Genomic DNA, 13,510 nt, shown 5'->3' with positions numbered 1-13,510 from the left:
GTGACTGAAACCACGTGCCGCCATGACCACCTCGTTGCCCTGAACGTAAAAAGCTTCGCAATTTAACATCACAAAGGTCTTCAGATTCCACACAGAGGAAATCGCGTCAATCTGATGAAATCCCTTGGAGGAGTTCGTCAAAGTACGGTGCCTGAAAAGAGGGGAAAATGTCGCCAAAATTACACATTCATTTTAAAATGGCTGACTTCCTGTTGGATTTGGGATATTGCTCCAAGAGACTTTTTTGTACATCTTGATATCTCCTATAAGCTTACCAGGTTTCAGACTCATAGATAAAACACAGAGCAGGGGCTGTGGTTTTGAAATTTTGTAGGGGGCGCTGTGGAGCCATTTTGCGCTATTCAAGGAAAATGGTTACATAACAACAAAGCGTTCATCACATTGGAGGTGTGGGCCAAATTTAAAGCCTATATAAACTTTCCAAGCCCCTCAAAAGCCACTTCATCTTTCATGGTGAACTGCGCTGCCACCAGGGTGCGCCGTTTAGTTTAAAGTCACAATTTTCGCACTGAAGCATCACGAGGGACCCATGTTAATATTCACCGCTTTTGAGGTGTCCACGATGAACCTGTGAAAATCAGTACAACAAAGTGAAAGACATGACATTTCCTGTTGCCACTAGGTGGCGCTCTGCTTACTCCTGACAATGGGCACATCAATCTGTTCAGGGCGGGTATGACATCACGCCTGTAAAGTCTGGTACTGATCAGACTGGATTTCATTGAGTTATACTAATTTGTTTCTTCATGGCGAGACATGAAAGTTCGCCATGCTGCTGGGGTCACACCCTTTCGCGAAAAGTCACAGTTTTCACTGTAACCCAAGACCAACTCTTTAAGGCTTTCCTGGAGAAATTTGAGGCTGCAGATGTCACCCATCACAATACTGTACCCCAAAGTGTAAAACATGACATTTCCTGTTCCCACTAGGTGGCGCTGTCCCTGATGTCAAATATGGCAGTTGAAATGTGTTCAGGGGTGGAGCCTTATCATATGTGTGCTCTTTGGTCCAGCTCGGACAATGTATGACAGAATGAGAGGCAATAAGATTTTCATGGCGAGTCATTGAAATTCGCCGCGGCGCCACGGCCTCACCGTATTGTGAAAACTCAAAAGCTCCGCAATTTAACATGGCCCAGGTGTGTAGTTGGCACTGTCCAAATTTGAAGTTTATAGGACCAAATCCCAAGGAGGAGTTCGTTAAAGTACAAGGCATGGAAACGGTAAAATCAGAGCCAAAATGTCACCTTCAATCCAAAATGGCGGACTTCCTGTTGGGTTTAGGACATGGCCATAATAGACTTTTCTGTGCGTCTACTAACGATAGATATGTGTTCCAATTTTCATACATGTAGGTCATACCCACACCGGGGGCTCGCGTTTTAGATTTTTCTAGGTGGCGCTACTGAGCCAATTTTCCCTGGCCATGTCTGAGGACATTAAAATACGTAATTTGTCACCAGACCTGACGCGTGTGCAAAATTTCATGAGTTTTTGAGCATGTTTAGGCCCTCAAAAAGGCCCTTGTTTTACCTGAATAATAATAATAATAAAAATAATAATAATAATAATAATAATAATAATAAGAAGAAGAAGAAGAAGAAGAAACGGAGCAGATACAATAGGGCCTTCGCACTCTCGGTGCTCGGGCCCTAATAATAATAATAATAATAATAATAAGAAGAAGAAGAAGAAGAAGAAGAAACGGAGCAGATACAATAGGGCCTTCGCACTCTCGGTGCTCGGGCCCTAATTAAAGCTGCAAGCAGCGTTATGAGGGCCCTGGCACCCCCGGCGGGTCGAGCCACGCCCAACACCTGAAACCAGCACGTCTGATCTGATGTCACATTGATGGAATTCATGCATTTAACCACCAGCTAACATTTCATCTTGTTCAATCATGATTAGTTAGTCGTCCCACTAGGTGGCGCTCTAACCATTAATGACAAATGGCATAACAAACATTTCCGAGCTCGAGTCTCATCACGCCTATGACCTTTGGGAGAGATTGAACATTGTGTTTTTGAGTGACAGCAGATTACTGCTTTTTGGCGAGTGACTGAAACCACGTGCCGCCATGACCACCTCGTTGCCCTGAACGTAAAAAGCTTCGCAATTTAACATCACAAAGGTCTTCAGATTCCACACAGAGGAAATCGCGTCAATCTGATGAAATCCCTTGGAGGAGTTCGTCAAAGTACGGTGCCTGAAAAGAGGGGAAAATGTCGCCAAAATTACACATTCATTTTAAAATGGCTGACTTCCTGTTGGATTTGGGATATTGCTCCAAGAGACTTTTTTGTACATCTTGATATCTTCCATAAGGTTACCAGGTTTCAGACTCATAGATAAAACACAGAGCAGGGGCTGATGTTTTGAAATATTGTAGGGGGCGCTGTGGAGCCATTTTGCGCTATTCAAGGAAAATGGTTACATAACAACAAAGCGTTCATCACATTGGAGGTGTGGGCCAAATTTAAAGCCTATATAAACTTTCCAAGCCCCTCAAAAGCCACTTCCTCTTTCATGGTGAACTGCGCTGCCACCAGGGTGCGCCGTTCAGTTTAAAGTCACAATTTTCGCACTGAAGCATCACGAGGGACCCATGTTAATATTCACCGCTTTTGAGGTGTCCACGATGAACCTGTGAAAATCAGTACAACAAAGTGAATGACATGACATTTCCTGTTGCCACTAGGTGGCGCTCTGCGTATTCCTGACAATGGGCACATCAATCTGTTCAGGGCGGGTCTGACATCATACCTGTAAAGTCTGGTACTGATCAGCTTGGATTTCATTGAGTTATACTAATTTGTTTCTCCATGGCGAGACATCAGAGTTCGCCATTCTGCTGGAGTCACACCCTTTTGCGAAAAGTCACAGTTTTCACTGTAACCCAAGACCAACTCCTTAAGGCTTTCCTGGAGAAATTTGAGGCTGCAGATGTCACCCATCACTATACTGTACCCCAAAGTGTAAAACATGACATTTCCTGTTCCCACTAGGTGGCGCTGTCCCTGATGTCAAATATGGCAGTTGAAATATGGTCAGGGGTGGAGTCTTATCATATGTGTGCTCTTTGGTCCAGCTCGGACAATGTATGACGGAATGAGAGGCAATAAGATTTTCATGGCGAGTCATCGAAATTCGCCGTGGCGCCACGGCCTCACGGTATTGTGAAAACTCAAAAGCTCCGCAATTTAACATGGCCCAGGTGTGTAGTTGGCACTGTCCAAATTTGGAGTTTATAGGACCAAATCCCAAGGAGGAGTTCGTTAAAGTACAAGGCATGGAAATGGTAAAATCAGAGCCAAAATGTCACCTTCAATCCAAAATGGCGGACTTCCTGTTGTGTTTAGGACATGGCCATAATAGACTTTTTTGTGCGTCTACTAACAATAGATATGTGTTCCAATTTTCATACATGTAGGTCATACCCACACCGGGGGCTCGCGTTTTAGATTTTCCTAGGTGGCGCTACTGAGCCAATTTTCCCTGGCCATGTCTGAGGACATTAAAATACGTAATTTTTCACCAGACCTGACGCGTGTGCAAAATTTCATGAGTTTTTGAGCATGTTTAGGCCCTCAAAAAGGCCCTTGTTTTACCTGAATAATAATAATAATAATAATTAAAGCTGCAAGCAGCGTTATGAGGGCCCTCGCAACCCCGGCGTGTCGAGCCACGCCCAACACCTGAAACCAGCACGTCCGATCTGATGTCACATTGATGGAATTCATGCATTTAACCACCAGCTAACATTTCACCTCGTTCAATCATGATTAGTTAGTCGTCCCACTAGGTGGCGCTCTAACCATTAATGACAAATGGCATAACAAACATTTCCGAGCTCGAGTCTCATCACGCCTATGACCTTTGGGAGAGATTGAACATTGTGTTTTTGAGTGACAGCAGATTACTGCTTTTTGGCGAGTGACTGAAACCACGTGCCGCCATGACCACCCCGTTTCCCTGAATGTAAAAAGCTTCACAATTTAACATCACAAAGGTCTTTAGATGCCACACACTGGAGATCGCATCAATCTGATGAAATCCCTTGGTGGAGTTCGTCAAAGTACGGTGCCTGAAAAGAGGGGAAAATGTCGCCAAAATTACACATTCATTTTAAAATGGCTGACTTCCTGTTGGATTTGGGATATTGCTCCAAGAGACTTTTTTGTACATCTTGATATCTCCTATAAGCTTACCAGGTTTCAGACTCATAGATAAAACACAGAGCAAGGGCTATGGTTTTGAAATTTTGTAGGGGGCGCTGTGGAGCCATTTTGCGCTATTCAAGGAAAATGGTTACATAACAACAAAGCGTTCATCACATTGGAGGTGTGTGCCAAATTTAAAGCCTCTATAAACTTTCCAAGCCCCTCAAACACCACTTCATCTTTCATGGTGAACAGCGCTGCCACCAGGGTGCGCCGTTCAGTTTAAAGTCACAATTTTCGCACTGAAGCATCACGAGGGACCCATGTTAATATTCACCGCTTTTGAGGTGTCCACAATGAACCTGTGAAAATCAGTACAACAAAGTGAAAGACATGACATTTCCTGTTGCCACTAGGTGGCGCTCTGCTTACTCCTGACAATGGGCACATCAATCTGTTCAGGGCGGGTCTGACATCATGCCTGTAAAGTCTGGTACTGATCAGACTGGATTTCATTGAGTTATACTAATTTGTTTCTTTATGGCGAGACATCAAAGTTCGCCATGCTGCTGGGGTCACACCCTTTCGCGAAAAGTCACAGTTTTCACTGTAACCCAAGACCAACTCCTTAAGGCTTTCCTGGAGAAATTTGAGGCTGCAGATGTCACCCATCACAATACTGTATCCCAAAGTGTAAAACATGACATTTCCTGTTCCCACTAGGTGGCGCTGTCCCTTATGTCAAATATGGCAGTTGAAATATGTTCAGGAGTGGAGCCTTATCATATGTGTGCTCTTTGGTCCAGATCGGACAATGTATGACAGAATGAGAGGCAATAAGATTTTCATGGCGAGTCATCGAAATTTGCCGTGGCGCCACGGCCTCACCGTATTGTGAAAACTCAAAAGCTCCGCAATTTAACATGGCCCAGGTGTGTAGTTGACACTGACCAAAGATGAAGCTTGTATGATCAAATCCCAAGGAGGAGTTCGAAAAAGTTCGAGGCATGGAAATGGTAAAATCAGAGCCAAAATGTCACCTTCAATCCAAAATGGCGGACTTCCTGTTGGGTTTAGGACATGGCCATAATAGACTTTTTTGTTCGACTCTGAACGTTTTATATGTGTACCGACTTTCAAACATGTAGGTCATACCCATACCGGGGGCTCGCGTTTTTCATTTTTCTAGGTGGCGCTACTGAGCCAATTTTCCCTGGCCATGTCTGAGAACATTAAAATACGTAAATTTTCACCAGACCTGACGCGTGTGCAAAATTTCATGAGTTTTTGAGCATCTTTAGGCCCTCAAAAGGCCGATTCATTTGCCGAAATAATAATAATAATAATAATAATAATAATAATAATAAACAGAGCAGATACAATAGGGCCTTCGCACTGTCAGTGCTCGGGCCCTAATTAAAGCTGCAAGCAGCGTTATGAGGGCCCTCGCACCCCCGGCGCGTCGAGCCACGCCCAACACCTAAAACCAGCACGACCGATCTGATGTCACATTGATGGAATTCATGCATTTAACCACCAGCTAACATTTCATCTCATTCAATCATGATTATAGTCGCCCCACTAGGTGGCGCTCTAACCATTACTGACAAATGGCATAACAAACATTTCCGAGCTCGAGTCTCATCACGCCTATGACCTTTGGGAGAGATTGAATATTGTGTTTTTGAGTGACAGCAGATTACTGCTTTTTGGCGAGTGATTGAAACTCCACGTGCCGCCATGACCACGCCGTTTCCCTGAACGTAAAAAGCTTCGCAATTTAACATCACAAAGGTCTTTAGATGCCACATACAGGAGATCGCATCAATCTGATGAAATCCCTTGGAGGAGTTCGTCAAAGTACGGTGCCTGAAAAGAGGGGAAAATGTCGCCAAAATTACACATTAATTTTAAAATGGCTGACTTCCTGTTGGATTTGGGATATTGCTCCAAGAGACTTTTTTGTACATCTTGATATCTCCTATAAGCTTACCAGGTTTCAGACTCATAGATAAAACACAGAGCAGGGGCTGTGGTTTTGAAATTTTGTAGGGGGCGCTGTGGAGCCATTTTGCGCTATTCAAGGAAAATGGTTACATAACAACAAAGCGTTCATCACATTGGAGGTGTGGGCCAAATTTAAAGCCTATATAAACTTTCCAAGCCCCTCAAAAGCCACTTCATTTTTCATGGTCAACCGCCTTCCCACCAGGGTGCGCCGTTTAGTTTAAAGTCACAATTTTCGCACTGAAGCATCATGAGGCACTGATGGTGATATTCACCGCTTTTGAGGTGGCCACGATGAACCTGTGAAAATCAGTACAACAAAGTGAAAGCCATGACATTTCCTGTTGCCACTAGGTGGCGCTCTGCGTATTCCCGACAATGGGCACATCAATCTGTTCAGGGCGGGTCTGACATCATACCTGTAAAGTCTGGTTCTGATCAGCTTGGATTTCATTGAGTTATACTAATTTGTTTCTCCATGGCGAGACATCAAAGTTCGCCATGCTGCTGGAGTCACACCCTTTCGCGAAAAGTCACAGTTTTCACTGTAACCCAAGACCAACTCCTTAAGGCTTTCCTGGAGAAATTTGAGGCTGCAGATGTCACCCATCACAATACTGTACCCCAAAGTGTAAAACATGACATTTCCTGTTCCCACTAGGTGGCGCTGTCCCTGATGTCAAATATGGCAGTTGAAATATGTTCAGGGGTGGAGCCTTATCATATGTGTACTCTTTGGTCCAGCTCGGACAATGTATGACAGAATGAGAGGCAATAAGATTTTCATGGCGAGTCATTGAAATTCGCCGCGGCGCCACGGCGTCACCGTATTGTGAAAACTCAAAAGCTCCGCAATTTAACATGGCCCAGGTGTGTAGTTGGCACTGTCCAAATTTGAAGTTTATAGGACCAAATCCCAAGGAGGAGTTCGTTAAAGTACAAGGCATGGAAACGGTAAAATCAGAGCCAAAATGTCACCTTCAATCCAAAATGGCGGACTTCCTGTTGGGTTTAGGACATGGCCATATTAGACTTTTTTGTGCGTCTGCTAACGATAGATATGTGTTCCAATTTTCATACATGTAGGTCATACCCACACCGGGGGCTCGCGTTTTAGATTTTTCTAGGTGGCGCTACTGAGCCAATTTTCCCTGACCATGTCTGAGGACATTAAAATACGTAATTTTTCACCAGACCTGACGCGTGTGCAAAATTTCATGAGTTTTTGAGCATGTTTAGGCCCTCAAAAAGGCCCTTGTTTTACCTGAATAATAATAATAATAATAATAATAATAATAATAAGAAACGGAGCAGATACAATAGGGCCTTCGCACTCTCGGTGCTCGGGCCCTAATAATAAACAGAGCAGATACAATAGGGCCTTCGCACTGTCAGTGCTCGGGCCCTAATAATTAAAGCTGCAAGCAGCGTTATGAGGGCCCTCGCACCCCCGGCGTGTCGAGCCACGCCCAACACCTGAAACCAGCACGTCCGATCTGATGTCACATTGATGGAATTCATGCATTTAACCACCAGCTAACATTTCACCTCGTTCAATCATGATTAGTTAGTCGTCCCACTAGGTGGTGCTCTAACCATTAATGACAAATGGCATAACAAACATTTCCGAGCTCGAGTCTCATCACGCCTATGACCTTTGGGAGAGATTGAACATTGTGTTTTTGAGTGACAGCAGATTACTGCTTTTTGGCGAGTGACTGAAACCACGTGCCGCCATGACCACCCCGTTTCCCTGAATGTAAAAAGCTTCGCAATTTAACATCACAAAGGTCTTTAGATGCCACACACTGGAGATCGCATCAATCTGATGAAATCCCTTGGAGGAGTTCGTCAAAGTACGGTGCCTGAAAAGAGGGGAAAATGTCGCCAAAATTACACATTCATTTTAAAATGGCTGACTTCCTGTTGGATTTGGGATATTGCTCCAAGAGACTTTTTTGTACATCTTGATATCTCCTATAAGCTTACCAGGTTTCAGACTCATACATAAAACACAGAGCAAGGGCTGTGGTTTTGAAATTTTGTAGGGGGCGCTGTGGAGCCATTTTGCGCTATTCAAGGAAAATGGTTACATAACAACAAAGCGTTCATCACATTGGAGGTGTGGGCCAAATTTAAAGCCTATATAAACTTTCCAAGCCCCTCAAAAGCCACTTCATTTTTCATGGTCAACCGCCTTCCCACCACGGTGCGCCGTTCAGTTTAAAGTCACAATTTTCGCACTGAAGCATCATGAGGCACTGATGGTGATATTCACTGCTTTTGAGATGGCCACGATGAACCTGTGAAAATCAGTACAACAAAGTGAAAGCCATGACATTTCCTGTTGCCACTAGGTGGCGCTCTGCGTATTCCCGACAATGGGCACATCAATCTGTTCAGGGCGGGTCTGACATCATACCTGTAAAGTCTGGTTCTGATCAGCTTGGATTTCATTGAGTTATACTAATTTGTTTCTCCATGGCGAGACATCAAAGTTCGCCATGCTGCTGGGGTCACACCCTTTCGCGAAAAGTCACAGTTTTCACTGTAACCCAAGACCAACTCCTTAAGGCTTTCCTGGAGAAATTTGAGGCTGCAGATGTCACCCATCACAATACTTCAATTCAATTCAATTCAATTTTATTTATATAGCGCCAAATCACAACAAAAGTCGCCTCAAGGCGCTTCATAGATACAGAGAAAAACCCAACAATCATATGACCCCCTATGAGCAAGCACTTTGGCGACAGTGGGAAGGAAAAACTCCCTTTTAACAGGAAGAAACCTCCGGCAGAACCAGGCTCAGGGAGGGGCGGCCATCTGCTGCGACCGGTTGGGGTGAGAGAAGGAAGACAGGATAAAAGACATGCTGTGGAAGAGAGACAGAGGTTAATAACAGATATGATTCAATGCAGAGAGGTCTATTAATACATAGTGAGTGAGAAAGGTGACTGGAAAGGAAAAACTCAATGCATCTTGGGAATCCCCCGGCAGCCTACGTCTATTGCAGCATAACTAAGGGAGGATTCAGGGTCACCTGGTCCAGCCCTAACTATATGCTTTAGCAAAAAGGAAAGTTTTAAGCCTAATCTTAAAAGTAGAGATAGTTTCTGTCTCCCGAATCCAAACTGGAAGCTGGTTCCACAGAAGAGGGGCCTGAAAACTGAAGGCTCTGCCTCCCATTCTACTTTTAAATACTCTAGGAACAACAAGTAGGCCTGCAGAGCGAGAGCGAAGTGCTCTAATAGGGTGATATGGTACTACAAGGTCATTAAGATAAGATGGGGCCTGATTATTTAAGACCTTGTATGTGAGGAGCAGGATTTTGAATTCAATTCTGGATTTAACAGGAAGCCAATGAAGGGAAGCCACAACAGGAGAAATATGCTCTCTCCTTCTAGTCCCCGTCAGTACTCTTGCTGCAGCATTTTGGATTAGCTGAAGGCTTTTCAGTGAGTTTTTTGGACATCCTGATAATAATGAATTACAGTAGTCCAGCCTGGAAGTAATAAATGCATGAACTAGTTTTTCAGCGTCACTCTGAGACAGGATATTTCTAATTTTAGAGATGTTGCGCAAATGGAAGAAAGCAGTCTTACATATTTGTTTAATATGTGCGTTGAAGGACATGTCCTGGTCAAAAATGACTCCAAGGTTCCTCACAGCGTTACTGGAGGCCAAGGTAATGCCATCCAGAGTATGAATCTGGTTAGATACCATATTTCTAAGATTTTCAGGGCCGAGTACAATAACCTCAGTTTTATCTGAATTAAGAAGCAGAAAGTTAGCGGCCATCCAGGTCTTTATGTCTTTAAGACATTCCTGCAGTTTAACTAATTGGTGTGTGTTATCTGGCTTCATGGACAGATAGAGCTGGGTGTCATCTGCATAGCAGTGAAAATGTATGCTATGTCTTCTAATGATGCTGCCTAAGGGAAGCATGTATAATGTAAACAGAATTGGTCCTAGCACTGAACCCTGTGGAACTCCATAATTAACCTCAGTGTGTGAAGAGGACTCTCCATTTACATGCACAAATTGGAGTCTATTAGATAGATATGATACAAACCACTGCAGTGCAGTACCTGTAATACCTACAGCATGTTCTAATCGCTCTAATAGGATATTATGGTCAACAGTATCGAACGCTGCACTGAGGTCTAGCAGGACAAGCACAGAGATGAGTCCACTGTCAGAGGCCATAAGAAGATCATTTGTAACCTTCACTAAAGCTGTTTCTGTGCTGTGATGAGCTCTGAAACCTGACTGAAACTCTTCAAATAAACCATTCCTCTGCAGATGATCTGTTAGCTGTTTGACAACTACTCTTTCAAGGATTTTTGATATGAAAGGAAGGTTGGAGATTGGCCTATAATTAGCTAAGACTGCTGGGTCTAGAGATGGCTTTTTGAGTAAAGGTTTAACCACAGCCAGCTTGATGGCCTGTGGTACATAGCCGACCATTAGAGATAGGTTGATCATATTTAAGATCGAAGAATTAATCAATGGCAGGACTTCTTTGAGCAGTTTTGTAGGAATGGGGTCTAAAAGACACGTTGATGGTTTGGAGGAAGTAATTATTGAAGTTAACTCAGAAAGATCAATTGGAGAAAAAGAGTCTAACTTAACATCAATGGTACTAAGAGTAGCTGTAGATAATATTACATCTGTGGGATGATTACTGGTAATTTTTTCTCTAATGATAAAAATTTTATTTGTGAAGAAGTTCATGAAGTCATTACTAGTTAACGTTAAAGGGATGGTTGGCTCAACAGAGCTCTGACTCTTTGTCAGCCTGGCTACAGTGCTGAAGAGAAACCTGGGGTTGTTCTTATTTTCTTCAATCAGTGACGAATAGTAAGATGTTCTGGCTTTGCGGAGGGCTTTCTTATAAAGCAGCAAACTATTTCTCCAGGCTAAATGATGATCCTCTAAATTTGTGACACGCCATTTCCTCTCCAGATTACGAGTCATCTGCTTTAGGGTACGTGTTTGAGAATTATACCACGGAGTCAGGTACTTCTGATTAGAGACCTTAGTTTTCACTGGAGCTACAGTATCCAGAGTCGTACGTAGTGAGGAGGTGAAATTATTAACAAGATAATCAACCTCTGTTGGGGTAGCGTTCAGATAGCTGCTCTGCTCTGTGTTGGTACAGGGCATTGAAGATGATAACAGTGGGTGGATTATATTCTTAAACTTAGTTACAGCGCTTTCAGAAAGACATCTACTTTGATAAAATCTACTCTCCACTGCTGTGTAATCAATTATTGTAAATGTAAATGTTATCAGGAAATGATCAGACAGGAGAGGGTTTTCAGGAAACACTGTTAAATGTTCAGTTTCTATGCCATATGTTAAAACAAGATCTAGAGTGTGATTAAAGTGGTGGGTGGGTTCTTTTACATTTTGAGAGAAGCCAATTGAGTCTAATAACAGACTAAATGCCATGTTGAGGATGTCATTTTTAGCATCTACATGGATGTTAAAATCACCCACAATAATTATTTTATTTGAGCTCAGAACTAAATTAGATATAAAGTCTGAGAAATCAGACAGAAACTCTGTGTAAGGCCCAGGTGGACGATAGATGATAACAAGTAAGACTGGTTTCTGAGTTTCACAGCTGGGGTGGACAATGTTAAGCATCAGGCTTTCAAATGAATTAAAAGTCTGTCTTGGTCTTTCATTAATTAATAGGCTGGTGTGAAAAATTGCTGCCACACCGCCCCCTCGGCCTGTGCTTCGAGGTTTCTGGTAGTTAGAATGACTCGGGGGTGTTGATTCATTTAAACTAACATAATCATCCTGCTGCAACCAGGTTTCTGTAAGGCAGAGTAAATCAATTTGTTGATCAATTATTAAGTCATGTACTAACAGAGACTTGGAGGAGAGAGACCTAATATTTGATAATCCACATTTCACTGTTTTACTCTTTGGTTCAGATGTGGATACTGTATTGTTCTTTCTGAATACTGTACCCCAAAGTGTAAAACATGACATTTCCTGTTCCCACTAGGTGGCGCTGTCCCTGATGTCAAATATGGCAGTTGAAATGTGTTCAGGGGTGGAGCCTTGTCATATGTGTACTCTTTGGTCCATCTCGGACACTGTATGACAGAATGAGAGGCAATAAGATTTTCATGGCGAGTCATTGAAATTCGCCGCAGCGCCACGGCGTCACCGTATTGTGAAAACTCAAAAGCTGCGCAATTTAACATGGCCCAGGTGTGTAGTTGGCACTGTCCAAATTTGAAGTTTATAGGACCAAATCCCAAGGAGGAGTTCGTTAAAGTACAAGGCATGGAAACGGTAAAATCAGAGCCAAAATGTCACCTTCAATCCAAAATGGCGGACTTCCTGTTGGGTTTAGGACATGGCCATAATAGACTTTTTTGTGCGTCTGCTAACGGTAGATATGTGTTCCAATTTTCATACATGTAGGTCATACCCACACCGGGGGCTCGCGTTTTAGATTTTTCTAGGTGGCGCTACTGAGCCAATTTTCCCTGGCCATGTCTGAGGACATTAAAATACGTAATTTTTCACCAGACCTGACGTGTGTGCAAAATTTCATGAGTTTTTGAGCATGTTTAGGCCCTCAAAAAGGCCCTTGTTTTACCTGAATAATAATAATAATAATAATTAAAGCTGCAAGCAGCGTTATGAGGGCCCTCGCACCCCCGGCGCGTCGAGCCACGCCCAACACCTAAAACCAGCACGACCGATCTGATGTCACATTGATGGAATTCATGCATTTAACCACCAGCTAACATTTCATCTCATTCAATCATGATTATAGTCGCCCCACTAGGTGGCGCTCTAACCATTAATGACAAATGGCATAACAAACATTTCCGAGCTCGAGTCTCATCACGCCTATGACCTTTGGGAGAGATTGAATATTGTGTTTTTGAGTGACAGCAGATTACTGCTTTTTGGCGAGTGATTGAAACTCCACGTGCCGCCATGACCACGCCGTTTCCCTGAACGTAAAAAGCTTCGCAATTTAACATCACAAAGGTCTTTAGATGCCACATACAGGAGATCGCATCAATCTGATGAAATCCCTTGGAGGAGTTCGTCAAAGTACGGTGCCTGAAAAGAGGGGAAAATGTCGCCAAAATTACACATTAATTTTAAAATGGCTGACTTCCTGTTGGATTTGGGATATTGCTCCAAGAGACTTTTTTGTACATCTTGATATCTCCTATAAGCTTACCAGGTTTCAGACTCATAGATAAAACACAGAGCAGGGGCTGTGGTTTTGAAATTTTGTAGGGGGCGCTGTGGAGCCATTTTGCGCTATTCAAGGAAAAT

Source organism: Perissodus microlepis, chromosome 10 (assembly GCF_051167445.1).
Source record: "Perissodus microlepis isolate ML-2025 ecotype Zambia chromosome 10, ASM5116744v1, whole genome shotgun sequence".
Lineage (NCBI taxonomy): Eukaryota > Metazoa > Chordata > Actinopteri > Cichliformes > Cichlidae > Perissodus > Perissodus microlepis.
Note: the sequence above shows the minus strand (reverse complement) of the source record.